The sequence below is a fragment of the Phalangium opilio genome, unplaced genomic scaffold, assembly GCF_054372755.1.
Source record: "Phalangium opilio isolate 3A_F unplaced genomic scaffold, DU_Popi_V2 ptg000003l_1, whole genome shotgun sequence".
In the NCBI taxonomy this organism is placed as follows: domain Eukaryota; kingdom Metazoa; phylum Arthropoda; class Arachnida; order Opiliones; family Phalangiidae; genus Phalangium; species Phalangium opilio.
In genome coordinates, this window is record NW_028324145.1 from 11,838,182 (window position 1) to 11,860,469 (window position 22,288).

General features: G+C 36.9%; 1 protein-coding gene across 6 annotated transcripts in view; it reads right to left on the reverse strand.

Moving 5' to 3' along the window:
* Positions 1-22,288, reverse strand: part of Reph (Regulator of eph expression) — a 312,486-nt gene that overhangs the window by 148,432 nt on the left and 141,766 nt on the right. For all 6 annotated transcript variants that reach the window (XM_089841098.1, XM_089841079.1, XM_089841088.1 and 3 more), the window contains one exon: positions 15,336-15,402. The gene's annotated coding sequence lies outside the window, so the exon portion shown is untranslated. The remainder of the gene's footprint in view (positions 1-15,335; positions 15,403-22,288) is intronic.

A 22,288-nucleotide genomic window follows, 5' to 3' on the forward strand; every position in this document is an offset into this window, starting at 1 on the left:
ACATTTGTGACAGGTTGGTACCCATGGTTGGTTATTAACATTCCAAGCTATGTTTTTAGGCTGGGTGTTAGGATTGGAGGGAATTTGGATATTATTTCCGCGAGACGCGTTAAAAGGGGGTTTTGGTCGCCCTGGGTTCCAGTTCTGACCGCTATTGTTATTATATCTCGGATTATGAGAAGGCTGAGGGTTTTGGGCAGTCGAAGCAGGGTTAGGGGTTCCCGGCCCTCGCTTTTGCTTGCTTACAGAACTTTCTACTCCGGAGGCATCATCTAATAATTCTCTGAGAGAAGTGTAAGTTTTAGTGGCTAAATATGGTTTGATATCGTCACGCATGTTACGAAAGACGTATTTTATTTGTTTTCTCTCATCTGGAGGGTTAACTAACTGATGACACAGTTTTAAAATAGCTTCCGTGTACTCATGCACGGATTCTTGCGCGCGTTGGATTCTGTCGGCTATCTTCCCTTTAATATTTTCATCGTGTTCTTTTCTTTCGAATCTGGTGCGCAAAGCGTTTTCGAAAGTGACTAAGTCGGTAAAAGGGGTAATTGTGTTTTGCGTATAGAACCACTCTAACGCTGGACCGGTTAATAAAGTGGGCACCCATTGTTGGGTGAATATAGGTTCTGGGACGTTGTACGTCATACGCATTTGTTTGACCCTACATAAGAATAATTTTGGGCCTGCATCTGTGGGATTGCCGGCGTAGGTGGGTGCAGGTAATGGGTTTGAAAACATAAATGGAGTAGTTGGTGGACAATACATTGGGGGTGGCGCTGTAGCGGCATTGGTGTTTGACGTTATAGAGTAATTAGCTACGCTGGGCGCTGGGGTATTAAAAGGAGGTTGGGGCGCGCTATTTGGCATGGGCAATGGCGGCGTTCCCAAAGTGGGTGTCAGGCTTAACTGACTACCTGGGTTAAGTGGTAAAAACTGATTAGTCGGTAGAGTTGCACTACCAGGATTATTATTAGCTGGTAAAAATTGATTAGGGGCTGGATTAACACTGCCCGGAATATTAGCTGGGGTACTAGCAGGTGAGCTAACTATATTTGGAGTGGATGACGCAGGAACTACTGCGGCTTGAAGGTTAGCTATCATGGTGGAAAATTGTTGATGTTGAGCTGATAATTGTTGATTTTGGACTGATAGAGCTGAGAGTTGGTTAAGGATTTGGGTTAAAACATCCCCGGGAATTGAAACGGGGGCCGAGCTATTGGCTACGGGCGCTGTAGGGGGTTGAATATTGGAGCTAGGTCCAACTGCATTGGGTACGGTAGAGGTGTTTGTTCCCGTAGTTATAGAAGGGGTTAAAATTTGATTACCCCCAGCGAAAATGTTGTTATTTGGCGGGATAAAGGTGTTGCTCGCCCTGGTTACTACAGCGGAGGGGGCGTTAACAGATAACATGCTTTGGCTTATACTGGCATTTGGGTTAGGGTTATTGTTACCCGTAGAAAAAGGGGGAATTCCCCACTGGGATAAATTGGCTGAATTTCTATTTGGAGAGGGATTTCTGGAAGAATTATTGCTAGCCATATTGACTGGACTTTGTTTGGATTTTGATTTAGGCTGTTTTGTTTTAACAATTGGGAGAGATTGCCTACGGTCGTTACGACTTGCTAAACGTGCCGCTCTTAGACGGTCACAGTGTTCCTTATGGGCTTTATCTCCCGTTCTATACATAAAAAATAATTTAACACTAATAACTAATCAATAAACAAAGCACTCTAAACTAACCCTGGGAAGGTTCAACAAATAAAACAACATACAATTCACACTATAGCATCTATAGCATGGGGCAAAAAAAAAATTCTTATCAAAATATATAAAGCACAATCGTGCAAATTCATGGGTTACCAGGGCGATTAGAGATACTCCGAAATTTTGAAATTAATAAATCAGGGTTAATGCATTAAAAAAATTTGTACGACATATATAGCATGATATCCCGGACGGACCCCCAATTTTGTAAGGGAATATTTTATATATGTTTAAGATGTGAGAGTGAACGTGGTAGTGGTATGGTTAGGATTGCATACTACCCATGGGATGAACTCGTTCCCTACAAAGGTTGTTTTATATGGTCCGGGTAACCGCCAAGCCTTCACTATTGGGACTTGCGTGAGAAATAAAGAATAGGTACGTTGTCTAGGGGATTGATTTTTAAATTTAGATATAAGAAGATGAGAAATAACTAGATAGTTTAGGTTGCCAAATTTAACAAAGATTTAATTAACACTAGAAATAATCATTACGAAATATAAACACCTTAATGGTGTTGACCATGGTCTAGGCTAAAAGACTTAATATATATACAAGAGGTCAGGTTCAATAGAACCGATAATAATAAAAACACAAAATATTCAATAAAGCATAATTAATAAAATAAACCCTATTAGCGGGTAGATACTCAAGTAGTTCGGGGAGTCCATTGCAGATATTTGCGGGCCGACGATTATCCAATTCTCGGACGTGGTAAATCCTTTGTTGCGCGATTTACTTCGCGCACAGGTTTTTCATATTCACGTATCGCGCCAGGTTGTTATTAACGCGGTACCGCGCACAGGTTTTTAATAATGATGGCGCGCTTATCTTATTAATTTCATTACCCGGGTTTTTAGATGGACTCGGAATTTCCTTTCTTATAGGCTAAGTTTATTAGGATTTGGTTTTGCACGCATAAACAAAGAGTAACGCGCGGGACTTTTCATTCCAATCGCGGATCGTCAGCGTCCGAGCCCCAAACTCATGATCGCCAAGGTTAGGGCGCGCAAAGGGGTCGAGGACCAAAAACGTTCGTCCTATTTCTTTCAAGTATCCGATCGGACTCTCTGTTTTTCAAAATTCGTCGGACCTCGCGTCCTCTCGAACACGTTGGTCTTATTGTGGGAAAACCACGTACGTCATTTTGGACGTTCCCGACTTACGAGTTCAATAACATTTTGCAGGTGTCCTTATGTTAACACTACTTACAACTATACAAAAATATTTAGTTTGGCAACCTTGTTTTCTTTCTAGTTATTTTTATAAGGAGGAAACTCTATTTACATGTGGGGAGAGGTTAGGAGTGAATAGGCAAAGGGGTCACTCTTACAAGTTCCAAAAGTTGACCTTAGCGGAACGAATGGACGGGATGGGGCAAACAACCTCTGCAGTAGTTGGAACGCTCCCATCTTGGGTAAATACAAAGGGGCTGATTGGTCAAGGTATCTCTGAATGCCCGCATTCGAGAGTCCCAAGACCGGACAATACCCTCAGTTTGTTTGAATAAGTATTTGTGTATTTGGTTACTTTTTAAGATTTTAAAATTAGAATTGGAAAGGTAAATTCGTTTTATAAATTTTGAGATAATTTTGACAAATTTTGAGATAATTTTGATAATAAGAATTTCCACCGTTACAAGAAATGAATAAATTCTTTTCTAATCCTTTCTGGTTCCATGTATAGTTGAAACCAATTAAGAGTCCTAGACTATTATTGGCTTTTTCTTATTTTTATTTCTTGAATTAGCGCCGTATAAATGGTTCCACACTTTTTATATTGTAAAGTCTAGCTACTTTGTCTCGCTTTGTTTCTTATACATTAGGTTCGCTTCGTCGAATTAATTAACGCGTGTATTTACAACAAGTTATGCCCGACACTTTCAAAGGAGACTTCTGGGAAAAGTTTCGAATTAAAATCGAAAGAACCGTAAACGTGCCAAACTCTACTTTAAAGTTTATTTCCGTGTCGTTTTCCTACTAAATTTAGTATATACACTTAAAAGTTTAATTCATTTAACAAACAGAACTTTCTTTCTAATGGATTATTAACTCTATTCATACATCATTTTGCTAGCTAAAGATATAGTTAGCTTGGAATGGACGATGGGAGAGCTATTTTAACATTAAAAAACCGGTTTCATTACGTTATTTTAATTAACTTCCAAGGTTTAAAATTTTCAAAGTTAAATTAATTTAAAATAATTTCAAGGGGGAAGAAATTAAAAAACACCTAACACCACCCCTTTCTACTTCCCACCTAGATACAATCATTATTCGAGGTAACCTTTGAACTTTTAGAAATATTGAAAATTGCTAGTGCTAATAGTCCTGAAGTAAACGTTTGTCTTCTAAAGTTTAGGAATCACGTTTTGTTTTAATAACCATTTTCTGTATTTCATATAAAAGCCGCGAGCCATTAAGAAAAGCAAGCAAAGTACCAAAACATATATAACAGACAGAACCGGAAGTTTTCACATTTCGCCAACTTGTATTTATAGAAAAGAAAAGAAAATAATACACAGAGCTCTCCAAATTGCTTTCTGTTGCTCCGAAGTATATTAACTCGAAGTAAAAAACCCTCTCCCCGCTGTATTTTAACCAATCAATATTGAGTGCGCGTCATGATGATTTCAATGAGTTGTACGGGACACCATACCTCGAGAACAGCTTCTTTTAGTTATGTATTTTTGATATCGTGAAATATCCCAAGTAGCAATCAGCCCAGAACCGCGGTCGCTGTAATAATAACGTGGCTACGGTAATTTGGGGAGAAAGAAAAAAGTGTGTCTTCTACACATTGACGCCGAGTGAGAGAAAAAAGAAAAGTCAGGAGTGTTTGACATAACGTCGAACGACAAAGCTATTGTTCACAGTAACGAGCTATAATAGCCGTCTTGAACTATGGGGGCAAACCGGCCACAGGGAGCAAATGGACAAAATAGCCACCGACCCGCTATGTTCGGACATTAGAGAGAAGAAAAAAAAAACACTTTTGAATTTCACCCAGAAGATGCTATGTTACATAACATATACTTTAAGATCAAAAGTCCATTTTGTAAAGAAAAATATTTACATCCAAGCTACTGAACTGAAAACATGTGAAAACCCCAGTAAAAAATCATCCCGATTGGCGTTTATATCTGATGAGACTCTGCAGATATTACTAAGTAATGTTTATATTTAACAGGTTCTGAATAAAAATATTCCACTTAAATGCCAATTAAATTTAACATGAAACCGATAACTACATCGAAAAATACACTTCGCGTTGACTAAAACAACCTAACTAAGACCAAACTCAGACTGACATGAACTACAGTAAAACACACTTCCTTCGAACATATCTATACCAAGAACATATTTTTTTCAATCGTAGGTTTCTTCCACGCACCAAGCAAAGCAACCTCGCTTCTATCTATTCCATAATTAAACAAGGTCCCCCACCTTTGTCTTCGCTCGTAACTCGTCATAAAAAACAAAGAACATTTGGTATATCTTCGCGTCTATTGGTGTATACGTTACGGACGCAATGAGCTGAAACTAGATGGGTGGATATATATATCTGGAGTTGGAAGGAAGGAAGAGGAGAGCGGAGGAGAAAGATCAGTAAAGGAAAAGGAAAGAACTGAGGAGGAGGAGGAAAAGGGGGGGTGACAGGGTTTTTAGTGATTGATCGCTTGTGTCAGCTCCATCAGCGAGGAAGCACTGCCGCCAACTCCCCCATCCCCCGGTATAAAAAGTGTGTTAGTTTGCTCACACACCAGTACTTAGACTTAAGAAGCGCATTTTGATGGGGCCGCGCGTTACTTCATAGCATCACTTTCAAGGACTGATTTCAAAGGGATGATCAAATCACATCCCAAAAGCGAGTTCTGCATATAAATCGACCTAGTGTATCGACAAAGCTACCAAATTTCCCAATCCACTATAGTCTGCTACCACGAACTTTCTCGTGAAGTCATACCCCCTATCTCATCCCCCTCGGTTTTTGCAACCATATTGGAAGTTGTCGGCTTGCTCAGGCCATTCAATTTAAACCTACAATATTGACGTCACGTCCCCGTAGCTCCTCCCATATTGACGTCACGTCCCCGAAACTCCTCCCCTCTCAGTACCACTCTATATATTCCTTGGCTTCAAAGAATTTCAATTTCACCATCACTTTAAATACATATTTTTTTTTACATAAGCTTGAATTAAAAAGTAGATCTATGAGGCTATAGCTAGGGTTGAAAAAGGGAAGAAATAAGTATAAGACATTCTGTATTAAAACAGCTAAACTAAGCGCAAGATCTAGTTAAAACTTTGTAATTACTTTTTAACACAACTTGCATGCATGCACTCTGCATGCCAAAATTACACTGCAGCGTCCAAGTAATAGCTTTGTCCGAAACTATATATGAAATATTTTTCTTTTAAACTTTTGGCAGTCACGCGATATTGTATAAAAGCTTATAAAACCCCCTTTTTCCTCCTCTAGCTTCGCCGCGCATGGTTGGACCAGTGGAAGTTGTAACTCTCTTACTCCGTATGACCCTTTCCAGTTAATTAACCGATGCTACGAGAATACCTTATTAATATACAACTCCTTACGGCTTCGAACGCGTTACCAAGGTCAATATGAACAAAAAATAATCGTTATAAACATGGAAATTAGAGCCGAAACTCCATTACGGGTTTATCGGATTTAGTATATATAGAAAAGAACACCACTACCCTTTATACTCTGCTCTCTGACGGGTTTTTCTTTTTTTTTCTTTTTTTCTATTACGTATTATTATATTTTCCATATCATATACCTAACTGCCTGGCAGCCAACCATGGAAGGAGGTTTCTAAATATAATTATCGGATAGCCGTAACACGCCTCGAAAATTAAAATAATTATAACTAGGTGGATCAAGCTACGGAATTTTGAACAAACAGAAAATGTGAAATTTTGAAAAGAGATATTACACCCCCCCATCCAGCCTCCACCCTATTCTTAACTTTACAAAAGTTACGTAGAAATTAACATGGTTTCGTTAAAATTATAATAACACGCGTAATTAACAATGGAGGCCCCATTACATCGAGGGGGTGCTTGAATACGTGAATGTATGGGCCTTTGTTAGAGTTTCCGTTCGCCGTGATTTCCACATTTTATAATTAATTCAATTTTCCCAATAATAATGAACTGCATTTACTATGTAGAAGTTGAGGAATTTAATTTTGCTCATAATTTGCGCTGGAAAACAGATGCCTACTTTGAGACGATATGGGAATTTCATTTGAGTACGTTATGGTCCTATTTCTCCCCTTTCCAAAGATAATAAGTAATTGGGACTATGGCAATTAGGGCGAGTAATTAAGCGAGAAACAGTCAATGCTAGTCCCCCCAAAATATGTTTTTAAAAATAGCAAAAATATAGTTATTTTTCGAACTATTTTAAATTATTTAACGGCAATTTATTTAGCATTCCTAATTACGACGATTTAAGCTAAAATATTAAGCAACTGTCATTTTGTACAACAAAGCTAAATACATTATTAAAAATATTTAATTTATTTTTAAAACTTTTCGTTAAATCACGAGTCGATTTTAAAAAGGTGGTAGAACTTAATTTCTAAAACGTTCTAGGGCGTTAACCATTCAATTCAATTCAATTGTATAACCGTATATACGGAAATTGAAAATTAAATTGAGATAAACGTCAAAACCTTTTTAAAACTCTTAAAAACCCCTTTGATTCTACTTTCTTATTATTTATTAACATTGGTAGAAAAAATAAAAATTATGATCGAAGCGGGTATATAATATTGTCTCGGTCAATAGGGTTAGAATAAGGACCCGAGGATACGCCCATGCAACTATACCAAATTCGGTTCCAGGCGAACAATGCGCGCGAGCGGGCTACAAGAGGTCGTTAACACCACGTGAACAGTCCGAATTTGATGATAAAGGAGCTATAACTTAGGTCTACAGGTAATTCTCTTCGAGCCCTCATTGTATATTGATAGGCCAGACAATCATCAAGCATATGTTTAAGCGAAAAGACCATAACAAGAAGCGAGACAAAAAAGAATTACACATTCGCCAGATGTCTTTTTGCCCCCATCATATTAAATTGTTTAAATTACATAACCTCATCAAATTCCCTGACCTACTATTACTCCGAAGATACAACACTGACCAGCAAAGAAGAAATGTTGGTAACTTTGACCCAGCACGCCTACATTTAAACACTGTTAAAACTAATGCGCATGTGACCTTGATATACCATAATCGTAATTTCCTTTTTGTAGGGTCAAAACGCAGTCACAGTTTCTTAATATCCCGCTTCTGGTAACAGGTTTCTGGTATCTAAAGTGGTGCCCATAATAAAAAAGGGGGTCTTAATACCTATTGAGTGGAGCTAGCAACACCACCACCTTTGGAGATCGAGGTACGTACTATATAACATCATCAATAATGGGTCTGATTATTAGTTAGAAGGAGGAATAAGTTGGTATAAGTGGGAGGGAAGCTCGGGAGGTGGAAAGGGGGGGGCGAAATAAAATACAATGGGACGTTTTAATATTAATTCCTTTATTAAGGCCTCCTTACTGGATATAATTTCGTCCCCCTTTCGGCATGGAACCCCAAACGGTTAACTAAAGCGTTATTAGGCTTAACGAGCGGCAATCTGAGGCCAGAAATTATCCCCTTTCTCTTATATATATGTGTATGTATAAACGCCGAACCACCGCAATTGATAGATTAATGAAACCAAACGGGGTGAATAATATCTCTACCCTCGCAGCCAGCTACAATCATGGGATAAAGAAAAAAGAAAAAAAAACGCGTGACGGTGCGTGGTTTTAGTTTGGCTTCTTTTCCGCCAGGGGTCAGGACTGATCGGCGTCACATCGGCCACATGTTACTACTGACACGAATAACACCCCATCAAACACCCTCCCCTTATACCTATGATTTAAACCCTGGGAAATTAAATAGTTTCTGGGTACTATATCTGAGAGATGTGGCACGTGGTTGTAGTAGTAATTTCCCAGAAGACAATACAATAATTGGGTTTTTTCCAAACTAATTAAGTCAGTTCGATTCTGATTGGCTCAACTCTCAATTATTCAAGAACATTCTTGGGTAGAAGAAGAAGGGTCCCTTTACGGTCTTTCCCATCTTGTTAATTTCCTACCAAGCTTACACCTCTCCTTGCTGAAGCGTAGCCGTAGTTTCAGGGGCGACAATTTCGTAGTTCCTCTTTTTTGGTTGTATCTCCAACATCACTTATCTCGTAAACCCGAAACAGATTTAGAAATTTTTATCCTTCGGTAGGGAAGACAAACAACATCGTTCTTTTATATAGCTAGTTGCCGGATTCATGGGCATGATCTCCGAGCCTCTGACGTACGCGTCATCAGCTGCCGCTTAACGTCGCCTGGGTCCTACGCGACTTCTGTCCTGGTCACGCGGTGCCACCTCACCAGAAGAAGCTTTACGTCGGTTTTTTAGAGGGGGGAAACCGAGGGCCACTATACCGAGTTCCGGCTTTCCTCGAAAAACACCACGCACAGTCCTACTGTCCGGAGGTACTTAGGTTAGGTCGTCTCCAACTCCTCCAAGCTGACGACTGTGTGACACGGACCTAAGGTCTTCTCGCGTTACCCCCTCGACACCGACAGGGATTAAAAAACCGTCGTGTCGTTGGAAACGGGGCTTAAAAACACGGTGATATTTAGCGCGGGTCTTACGGTACACGATTGGTCACACGACGATAAAGACATAGGATACCGAGGAGTTTTAGCCTTAGACAAATGGGCCAAAAGGTTATCATCGGTGATAATATCTCGAGGGAACAAAGCCCAAGACATCCTGGAGCCAAACCCAGTCATAAGTGTAAAACTTATTGGTTTACAGAAAGTTCATCACGATGTTGTAGAAGTTAGGTTAGGCAGGCGCATTGACTGAAAAAGGGTGTGGCCCAACGACGTACGTCTTACGTCATCTAATTCTAAATGATGACAGACGTCCGGTTTCCCTTTTAGTTACAAGTTCAACCATTAAATTTTCATTCCCACCTCAACCAAAGTAAAAGGTGGAAATGGAAGGGGAAAAAAATAAATTCGAACTAAATGGATTCCTAAAAGCCGGGGTGTACCAAAAATAATTGGCTAAGTGAAAGAAAGAACAAGTGGAAAAACTAAAAAAAAAAAATAAAAAGAGAAATATAATAAGCCTTGGTCGCAGTTATAGATTTGGAGCCTATTATTCAATTGTTAAAAGTATACGTATACACCTCTTTCGTTTTCGGTGTAATTTTCCAGTGGCTGTGCAATGCCAAAGGTAATTGCCGAGTGCCCTGTCAAATGTTTGACGGATTTGCTACCAGATTATCGGTTACGTTTCCTATACGAAAAACTCCCAAATATTACCTAATATATAAGAGCCTAAAGGTTAAAAATCCGAATTGGGGCCCATTACCCGAAGTAAAACTAGCAAATAATTTCGTAGAAGATCATGCACGATGGGAGGCTATGCTTATTTTACTTCAAGAAATGAACTTCCGTATATATTAATATATATTTTGTTAAAGAAAAGCCTATAAGTCAAGTTTATATCGGTTTCTATATAAAAAAAGAGAGGAGGAAGTAAAAAGAAAATTAGAAAACCAAATTTTGTTTCTCGGTTGTTGGTTCGACGTTTTACCTCATTTCAATATCGCCCGACGTCCAAGCTGTAAGATTTTCTTATTTTTATAGAGACGAATTCATCACACACCCCAACTGTTTTTTTTTTTAAAAAAAGGATACGGTAGCTAAGCTCAGCGGCGGCAGCGCGGTTCTGCCCTTTAGATGTAAAGGAGATACGTATGCAAATTTCGAAAATATTCAAAATACCCTAAAAAGCGTGGAAAAGCGTCGAGTTTTACGAAAAAACGTTATATCGCCCTACCCCCTCTCAATAATATACACCCTCTGCCAGCTCGAAACATATTTTCGACACTGTCCTACCAACAATACTAGTCTTATAAATAACCAGGAAGTTAATATAATATTCGGCGTAATACATTAACGAATAAATTTAATTTGACATTCGAACATGGCTTATCAATAATAATTAACTTATATAAGGTCGTGACAAAACAATGCAAAATTGCGATTGTCAAAGCCTAGATTATAATATTAACGTTTTTTTTCTATCCTGCAGATCTCATGGACGTTGGATGTCTGTTGTACGTGAGGGAATGTGCTAAACGAGGGGATCAACACTTCGCTGAAGTTCAATACCCAGTATGGATTAGCTATTTGAGGTCAACTCCTTCTAAATTCTAATAATATTCAGTATAGAATTTATGTTTAAATAAATTGTTACTAAAAAAATGTTCAATGTATCGCGTGATTTTCTACACACTTAAACCACGAAACAGTTATTGATAATACTTCCAATGTTACATAATATTTCTTATTACAATGCAACACAAATTGCGAAACTTTCTGCAAATAATGTCGGAAAAAAAAAACATTCTAAGAAATGTACACCCATAGAGTAACTTATTAGATATAACCTAGGAGGGGTTCGCGTCAAGTGGAAACACACGGTCAAAGGACCCATCTGGGCTAAGTTAGTTAGAAAAACAAACTGCGACCTTATAATGGGAGAATTTCCCCCAAACCTCTATTTATAGTTTATTCGCCCAGCCCCGATTAATGAAGTTAAAGCCATCGCGAATGTCATCCGTACATTCAAGTTACCACCTTCCCATTCATTCAATGGTAATAAACGAACAAAACTCATATACAACCGGACGTAATGTACAATTTGGCAATGTTACGTTTACGAATAGGCGTGGAACACCATTACATTCTAATCCGTTTCAACCGGAGAAATCAAGGCGTAGAATCTTGGGCTTCGCAAACATTCTAGTATAGCATCTAGGTAATTTAGTAGGGAACTCTCGTTACGAAATTAGTAATATTACCTTTCCCGTTTTTCGAACTCATTGTAGCGTGGAGAAAGTAACTCCGTGAAATTGGTAGGAATAAAGCAAACCACTGGCAGCACCCTTTTCTAATTTGTCGGTGACCACTACACACGCTCGCTAGATCGTAAAACGACATAACAAGCTAGCCCTATTCTAATTAATATAAACTTTTAGAACACCCCCCCCCCTAACCAACAATTGCGCAAATTTGTATTCGTACGTACAAACTTTAGTAGAATGCTAATTTCCCCCTATTTAATTTCCCACCATTATACACGTTACGCCATTTCTTGGTATAAAGTTAAAACTAAAACCTAAATTAACAAAACGAAACGAAACTTTTAGGCCTTAAGCTAGCGAACGAACGATTCTTGGAATAAATAAAATGTTTCCAAAATCCTTTGTAGACAACTGGAAACACCAACCGCGTCCAAACGTGGTGTCGGATATTACTACAAATCTTGAAGAAATTCGCTATAACGTCTATAACAACTAATTTTCGAGTAACCAACCAAACATTTTGTTGTAGAGATCGCTAATGAAAAATTGCCAGCTTGGAGGAAAAAGTAAAAACATTTACTCGCAAAACTTGCATAAAAGTACAAGTAGGTGTTAAAATACAAGTACAACCTAAAACTCTAGGCGTTAATACATACATACATATCGAGATTAAAGATATATTACTTACAACAACAACGACAAATAGAGGGAAGCAAAAATTTACATTTTAATTAAGGAAGGTCCTTTTCGTATTTAATAATGTAAACAATCTTTTGTCGCCGAAAGAAATGGAGGGGCGGGGGCGGGTTAAGAAACCGCAATGCTTATTTCAGTCACCAGGGGTCGTCGTTGCGAGAAAATAATACCCAGGACTCGACTCATCTCTGGCGTAAATTATTTATTTATTTAGATAGTTTTTTGCTTTCTTATTTTCGTTCCTGGTTGTCAGGCTTTAGGAATAATATATTTCTCGAAAATTTAATTTATTATTCGAATTATAAGGACAGCATTAATTTTCTCCAAGAAAGCGCGCCGCCTCTTTTCAGAAATAACAAAGAGTCCTTAACGCTTTGGACTCGCTAGGGTGCGTCGTGCTTTCAGTAAGTTCATTAGTTGAAGTAAAACATATGTCTGAGAAGAACAGTCGCTTTAAAATAAATTTTGCTAAAATTTGATAATTTAAAAACCATTCTCAAATTTTGTAAAGATGCTAAGTTGAAAATTCCATTTCACACACTCAGTTTCATGGGTCTGGAGTTTGCCATACCTATTTCTTTCGTCGGCAGTACAGCGAATTAGGGAAAATATAAACAAGTGTTGGGGGTATAATATAATCTGTTGTATATTTCATTTTCCACGTTACAAATGTCACATCTCAAAGATGGAGAGAGACAATATTGTCTAATATTGTTTTTCAAGACGGGACAAACACATGTTGACTGTTATTGGTAGAAAGAAAGCTTCAAAAGGTGGTTTCCGAATAAGTTTTGCATAATACGGGCGTATATATCGAGGAAGAGGTACAAAAGTTGAGATTGGTCGGATGAAAAGAGGAAGCAAAGCGAGAGAGAGAGAGATATCCGTGGAAAACGGAAGTAGAGTAAATCAAAGTGATCTAACTGAATGTTGTCCCATCACCCCTCAATAGCTCCAAAGACAAATTCTTCACATTTCCTTAATAACGTTAAGTTAATCCATTTTTCGAATAATGGAGACGGGTGCCCCGCATGTAGCCAATAGATATTACTATATTGGGGGGGGGGGAGAAAAGGGGTACTGGAAGAGAAGGGCGTATGTAGATTCAAGCCCGCTTAAACCAAATGCGAAAGAATTGGAAACACCCGCGAAGCGGCAAGGGAAGGACTAGTTCTCACTAAATTTCCATCCCGGCGGAACCCAAAAACCAAAAAGAACTCATTTAGCAGATTAAAGGCGTTATCCGCTTTATTTTAAGGTAGACACGGGTATTTAAAATAATTTCCTACCCCTTTCATCCACCCTCCATTGTTTACCGACCGATAACCAAAATAATCCGCTTCAAAACCCCAAGGTCAACACTACGCCAAAGGTTTTGTAATTCATGTTGAAAACAAGAGGACCGCTCCTTGGAAAACCTCTTTAGTGCGAACCTGTTTAGGTTTTTAAAGAAGTCTGGGAACTAAAAGTTTAGCTTGACATTTGGGCTTTGGAGCGGGGATGTCGATATATGGTCGCGAAATCTGGATGCCAGTTAAAGAGCATCGCATACAAATCGCGTTTTAAAGTCCTCTCCCCGCCACTTTTATCGCCACGGTGACCTCCACCCTTGCTGCCTATAGAGCTTAGCTGCCCGGGACCCTATGGCCAAAGCGTACTTCCGAATTGCAGCGGCAGTATTCTTTGCAAGGACCGTGCAGTTACAAGCACGTACGATCGTTACCAACCCAAAATCTGTTTAAATTCATCCGGGTATTCAAATTTTAAATCTTATAAACGTCCCGCTCGATTCAATTGATTTTTCCAAGTCACGTGGATGTACTTAAACATTTAAGACAAGAATTTATAAGTATACTTCGTGAACTCATAAACTGCGTGGTTAATCTTTTAAAGTAAGTCTTTCGATATAAAGCAGAAAGGTTTGTTAAAGTTAATATTCAGACTATGTCTTTTAAACGTAATTAAAATAGAACAAAAATCGCGTTTAAAGTTCTCATTTTTCTTTCAATGTTGCGCATGCACTCCCGCGTGTAATGAAGGTTTAAGGTAAGAGAAAAGGGATAATGGTTACACACCATTGTGTATGTTGAAGCTAGGTATATAATTTCTTATTGAAAACGTGCAACCAAAAAAAGTATGTTCGATCAAACACTGATATAATACGGTATTATAAACGGTAGGGGGATATAGTAAAATCGATTTCAATTTCTAGGTTGCCGCTGTTTGGTTGAATGTTAATCTATCACATCGAGCGTGATTCTTTTCTCTCCACAACACGACTCTTAAATAATAAACTGGTTTATTCGGGACCCCTACTCGCGACCTAGAAGCTTCAGATACATTAACTCGTTCAACTTATACCAAGTTTTCTACCGTATAAATTAATCAGATATTGCTTCACGATTTTTTATGTTAATTTTCAAAGTGTTAGCTACGTCACATTAATGGCTACCGTGCAAGGCAATGCTAGTATACGAAGGATCGACAGATATCGATACTTGTAATTTGTTTAAAATCGTGTAACGATACCGCTATTGTTCAGCGCTATAATAATGCTAGTGTAAAATTTATGATTTTAGCATTTCGAACACGTATTGTACGAAAATACGGCTTAATGCTTTATTTAACTAACTTTGTTTTTTGAATCCGTATTATTATTATTACTGGTTTCACCACGTAATTCATAAACGAGCTCGGCTAGTACGTGTATCAACAATTTTCCCAAAACACTACCTTATAATGGAGAAAAATACGGTACGGTATTACCGGACGTTCGGGTTCTCAGGGAGCATAAATATGGAAAATACAGGCTACATTTTCGGATCGAATAAATGGGATTGCTTTCGTGTCACAAACATTAAACCCCTTAAACTATAATATAACAGATTCAAAATTAAAATCAAACTCACCAGAATGTCGTCAAATGAAATTTGAAACAATACAATTTGGACCATGTTTTTGCGGTGAAGTGTTTTTCTGCAAAGAAAATAGTGCATTAATATTTTTCATTTGATACACGACTGTAAATACTGTAAATTAATTTCTTATTATCTTTTAAAATAGGCAAATTTGCCTCCCAAATTCAAATAAAAAATTAACATATTCTCAATTCTGGAGATGATACTGGTGCTATTACTGAATGATAGGTATAACGTGATAATGAAATGCAACGTCATTACTACGTCAATATCGTACTCTAGGCTTACATTATACATGTATAGTAAGTAATCTAATCTAAAATTTTAGCTCTCCCTTCTAATATATCGAATTACGCTGTCGGCGTATCTCAAACGCGCCAAGTTCATTTCCGACCTCTTAATACGATTCAAGGGAAACTATAGAAGGGGGGTGAAGGTGGGGAGAGAGGGATTTGAGCGGCCAAGCACGTTAACTTACAATATATGTAGAGAGAGAGAGAAAGCCGGCAATCACGTTGCACTCCCTACGGCCACTCGCAACCTTGAAAGTACCGTAATTTACCCTTGAAAAAACATCTTTTTTACCAATATATTTCAAACAAGAAGTCGGACATTACCAAAATAAAATATAGCCACATTGGTACCACGCTTATTTAAACCGTGACCTTGATATACCAGAAAATATTGGATCCCCATAGCGCGTGACGATCTTTAATCAGCTCTATAGCCTTTTGCTCGTGCAGTGTTTTATTTATTTTTATTTTTGTTTTTTTTTTATTTAATAGAGAAATCACTTAATTTCACTTTCCATTTACGAGTAACTGTCCAACCCCTAGATATAATCCCTGTACTAAGGTTGAAACTAGTTATAGAAAAACGTAGAGAGAGCTAGCTATACGATGGAAGGGAGAAAATTGAAGAATCGAGTTGTAATTTTCCACTTATGGCATCTTCGCACGCTATCCTACGAATACCTTATATAACTTGTCCCTATTTACCCGACATTAAAACGTATGACATACGGACTTGGACTTGTCGCTTAACTTCAGTGTAAAGTAAAGCGGTGTATAGCGTTGGCGGTCAAGCCCTTGAACGTTGAAACGATAGAAAGGCGTGGATACTTAGACCCCATTCAATAATAGAAAATTGAGTGTATGTTAAGAACACATTGCTGTTGAGCCAACCGAACGAACGTTGCCAGTTATATTAACGATTATAATACAGTTCCAGGGATAGTTGTCAGTTAGAAATCAACCTAGTCAACCCAACATATCTCTTTTCTCCTGATCTCAACTAATATTAAACTCAAGTATAACATTTTTTTATAAGTCGAGATTGGCTTTAGGCAGTACGGTGCATGCATTTTAGTACTATGCAATTTTCGCATTTCCAAGTCATTAACCGCGCTATTGTCTCTCAATTTAAGCCTTTTTTGATTATATTTTTTGTTCCAAAACCCCCTGATGAATTGTACCATGTGGGTATTTGATTATATAATAGTAGAGTCCATTAAATTTACTATTATATTACTTAAAGGTTGGTTTGTCCAGGTGTACGATTTCACAATGCTCGAATGCGATAATAAACCCCTATTATATTAATTACGATAGATTAAATTAAATTATTATCCAAAGGTATTATTATTAGTAACTAAAATCGAAAAGAAGCATATAGAGTTAAAATAACACCCAAAAGAACCCATATAACTTCTCAGAACATTCGAAAACAGAACTGAGCACCAATCTCGGTTTTTCCCTTTCACTAGTTTTCTGATGAAACGGGCTATTGATACACAATTCCCAGTACTTACACACGACTTCCTGGTTGTATTACCAATGTACAAAATTTATCCAGGCGTATCTCCATTTAATATTAGACAACAATCAATAAATTGATCAAAAAAAAATATATGATAAATTGGTAATCGCTTTCTAAACATTCAATTATTACCCCGAAAATTTGGGAAGCATATGGTAGGGGTATATAACAAAGGAGGGGGGGATCAAAAATAGGAGGTCGAACAAGTTATAATAATACTCGGGAATACAAAGAATAAAAGGGGGGGTAGAGTTAGAGGGAGGGGGTGGGCACAGTTAATTTACAATTTCCTCAGCCGAAAACCTCATTCTGAAAAAAGTTTTTTTGTGAAAGGCGCTTGCTTGGGTCGGCGTGCACTCTGGAACTACTCCAGAGTGGTACAGAGCGTGACCACGTTTCCCCGCATGGCGCGAGAGTTTGAATTAGGCATAGAAAAGGTAACTCTCGGTTCCTAAAGCCGTCCTACAAAAAAAGTGAAGGAACGCATTTGCAATAGCCCGAAAGCGGACTTAATTTGTACGTGATTCCCATATTAGAGTCGAGCAAAAAGAATAGAAACAACAGCTATTCTCCCATAGCTATTTGATAATAGCTCTCTCTCCTAGCTAGCTCTGCCTTCGTCCCGCTTGCTGGAATTTTCGATTCCGAGTTCTGCGTGGTTTGCCTCCCAAATTAAACACCCCATACGCTAAAAGCCAGTCAAACTATAGGCCCTATACTTAGGCTTAAGTACGGTGGGTATAGGTACTGGTACTTTTTAATCCTATAGTTTTTTTAGGCCAAATATATACGAGTTATCGCGCCGGACTATATAGCTACATTTTTATAAGCGTTTGACATTGATGGACTATGTTCCCATATATAGTTTTCCCCGGTTGGCTTGGAAATTTGAATGTTAGATTATTAGAAGGTCATAACTTGAAATATTTCGACATTTGCAATGTAATCCAAGGCCATTGGATGAGGAATTTACAATGAAATGTACGTTAACTGGTTCAATTTACAATGAAATCGAAATATATTGGTTGCATTTACAAACAAAACCGACGAAAATAGATTTTGGTAAAATGTATAAAACTACACTTGCTTATTCAACTTTGGAAACGAACCTAAAAACGTGAAATGTTCCTGATAAGTAAAAATGGCGGATTAAAAAAAAACTAAAATACATTTCACTTAAAATAATCACTTAAAAAACTATCTTCTCATTACGAATTTCTATCATTTCATTCTACTAAAGATACTTTTTCCAAATTAAAACTTAAAAGTTTCAACTCGAGTTTTTTTCTTAATTCGCTCGCATGGTAAAACGGTTTAATGAGTTGTATTATTATTATGAAAATTATACGGATTAAACGCGTTCGCTAATTGGTTTCAATTTTTTTTTTCCATAAAAGTATAACTTTTAACGAGATCAAATGCTCCGTTACAACGTTGACTTAAAACTTACTACGTGACTCGGTTTAATCAAGCGATATTAAAAGTTTCGTCAAAGTGTGTGGGGGTTACACCTTTTTTATGTCAGAACATAATAATCATTTTTTTATTATTATTATTTTTAATCTTTTAGATTTAATCGGATTAATGACTTTTTAAAAACTTTTATATAACGCGGTCTAAATTTAGACGAAAAGGGGTGTTGTTGGTTTCCTTTAATTATGTACAATGTGGTATTGTAACAATGTTTCTTTATGTATGAAAAATGGGACATTGTTTAAAAGGCGAGTTATATGAAGTTTATAAAACTTTGTTTTCTTAAAGTGTATATACAACTTATAAATTAGAACCAACGATGCTTATAAGATTGAAATAAACTTCCCGAGATTTGGAAAAAAACAACCATTTGTAGTTAACTCACGTTTCTCTATCTTGTAAATCGAAAATTTAAATTTTTGATTTAAGCTTTTGTCTAATTTTTCCCTAAAAATTGCCTTTTGTATTTTGAAATTTTTTTCACGGATAAGCTTAGACTAAATCACGAAGGCAATCTCGTTCGCTAATCGATGTCTATCGATAGACATTACGCCTGCCTTTAACTTTGCTATCATTTCAATCTGAAAAAAGGATGGATTTCATAATTTTAGTACATAAATCGTATAGATATTTCCGGGAAATTTTTTACGTGGTAAAAATACCATGAATTTATCAAATTATACCGCGAATAATTTCCAAAACTCAATGTGATTTTTGAAGATATGATGATTGAGAATACTGCATGATTTTCTACGAATATTTGTACCGCTTCATAAGTTATAAATATCATAAACTAACCATATAACCTTCTACTCCAATCATAACAGTTTAAAAAATAACAAACTCCCATTTCAAGTTGACGCGGGAAGCATAATTCTCGCGGTATTTGAATTCCGTTTTGAGGGTGACTAGTTTTTGGTTGATATCCGTTTTATGGCAGCTCAATTTGGTTAAAACATAGTTAAGAAATTTGAGTCACGCTCCGCTTTCGTGTTTACGGAATAGAAAGGAAGAAAAATGGAAAACACTGTCATACACAAGAGAGAGAAAGAAAGAAAAAAAAAGGAAAAAATGATTAGCGCCAACGAAAAAAAAAAAAACCTGGCTTCATTTTGACAATGGCAAAGGCCTCGTCGTCGTCTTGCATTTAAATGCAAATGATTTTGAGGGATACCAAAGAGTCGCTCGACGCCAAAAAAAAAAGCAACATACATTTTGGAAAAGAGAAGAAGAAAAAAAAAAAAAACACGAACAACTAAATGCATTTTTCAAATTTGAAGTTAACCTCAACTCTTGTTATAATATCACGCTCGTACGATTCGCTAATAAAAAAAATAACCATAACGAAAAGGCGCCTATTTATTATTGTGACGAAATATGAATTAAAAACGCATTATTTATAAAACTTCTGCGGCTAAGAGAGTTGCCAGAAGGTGCAAAACATATTTAGTTAACTGAACATGATATGATATTATTCAAAACACATTTCCAAGAACTGTTAAAAATTTTAAATCTTATCAATTCAATTCCATTTTATCTTTACGTATGTATATTTGATATGGGAAATTATTTTTGTAAAATAAAGTTTTAAATTAAACTTTCATATTTACCAAGAAGTTTAAAATTAAAATATGATTAATCTTAGTTGCCTATATGAGTTGACAACTTAAAGCGATGATTTTAACTCCCTCCCCCTTTAGTTAGTCCTTTTTTAAAACAAATTAAATTGACCACGCACACGTAAAAGGGTTGACATACAATAAAAATTAAATTAGATTCGGTTGTTTCTCTTATCTTTTCTGCGTATAGCGGAAGAGTTTAAAGAAAAAACAAAATTAAAATTCACTGAATTGTTTAAGGGCGCATAATTGAGATGTTCCGTATAACGCATTTACATTTTAAGACGATTTCAGTCTTACATTGGGTTTAATTTCTCATATACTGATAAGGTAATTTCGACCAATTCTAAGGTTGTAATTGAAGTTTTTTATATTTTATTTTTGTTTCTTTCCGCTTGTTAAATTTTTTAAGGTCATGGATACGCTTAGTAACCTTCGTAATTAAGCTAAAAATTTTTGGAGAGAGAATTATATTTTGAGAGAAATAATAGATATTATTTTGCGTTTGGAAGCCTACGCACCCTTATAGTAGCTTGTTGAAGCTTTCAAAAATCGACTACGCCCTTAACGGGCTATGTTATTTTGAAAGATAATCATATAGATAAGGGTTACCTATAACTTGGCTCTGAGCTCGTTAAATTTATCGCTCGCAACAAAAGTAACGTATAACTAATTAAGTCGAAGTATTAAAATACAAACGCCTCGATAATCCTATTATACCGATATCATACACTATCCCTTTAAAGACCTTATGATCAGAAGGTACGCGGTTACCTAAAATAAAATGGAAAAAATTATAAACTAAAGCTAAAATTCCTTTTTTCATTATTATTTCTTTTTAACTTTATTAACTTCGCGTTGATTTGTTTCTGTTTTTGTATTTGCTAAAACTACAAGTATAAAGTGTTATAATAATCAAGGTAGACTCGTGTCGGCGGGCGTCTCCCCCTTCAAACAAAAATTTGCCACTTACTTTTTTAAAAGTCATTTTTCGATAAAATTAATCAAATTTGAACAATAGTCGAGAGTGAAACCTTTTAGGTACATGTCGGGACTTTGTAATTACGCTCTTTAAAAAGTTATCTTTCTCCCCCCTCCCTGCTTTTGTTTGTTAAATCGTAACTCGTCTCGCGTTAAACCCACGCCCGTCCTTGTCCTAGAAAATTCTGTTTTTGTTATACAGTAAATCTAACAAATTAATTTTTGCCCCTGTATTATTTACCCCGCATTACACCGGAGTGTAGTGGCTGAAGCCTTTCTACAGGGGCAATGGAAAAATGTATGTTAAATACGAACCCTGTATGTTGGCATAGCCGCAGCGCGTTGGTGTGTAGCGGGTGGAACACTTGTACAGGCGCTCGTCTGCCTATCTCTCGGGGATAGGTCAAATATGGAAGTCATAACTATCACAAAAAGTATTTTAGCCAATTGGGCGAAATTGCGCCTTCTCTGCCCCATGCCCTATTAAAGGATTGAATCATATGTCGATCAGCTGTCATTGTACATAATTGTAAATAGTTTTCTTGTTGACTTTGTAACGTGTAAATATTAATTTAGTGTTTTTTTTATTGTACGACATTTAATGCTTTGTTTTAGTTTTTTATTTTCGGACCTGTGAACCCACGTTAGAGGGTTCCTCCCTGTTCCAAAAGGGATTTGTAATCAAAAGGGTCAATAAACCATTCATTCATTCATTCATTCGTCAACCAAATATGACCCCCAAAATAACTAGTAATTTCATTCCAACGAAAACAACAAGCATTGTACTTATTTTAAATCAATTTTAATTTGTTAGTGTCAAGAAAACCGCGTTTAATCTCAATTCCATCTACACATTTAACTTGACAGTGAGCGATATATTCTAGTATAGAGAAAAGGCTCGACTATAAGGCGACACTTAGTAGTTATTTCTAAAATAAAGATTCCATTGTAGGGATTTTCACAACGAGAGGAAGAAAATAGTTAAAAAAAATTATCCGGAGAGAGAAAAAACAAAAGAGTATTTCTTAACCCTAAAGAAAACAATTAAGCCAT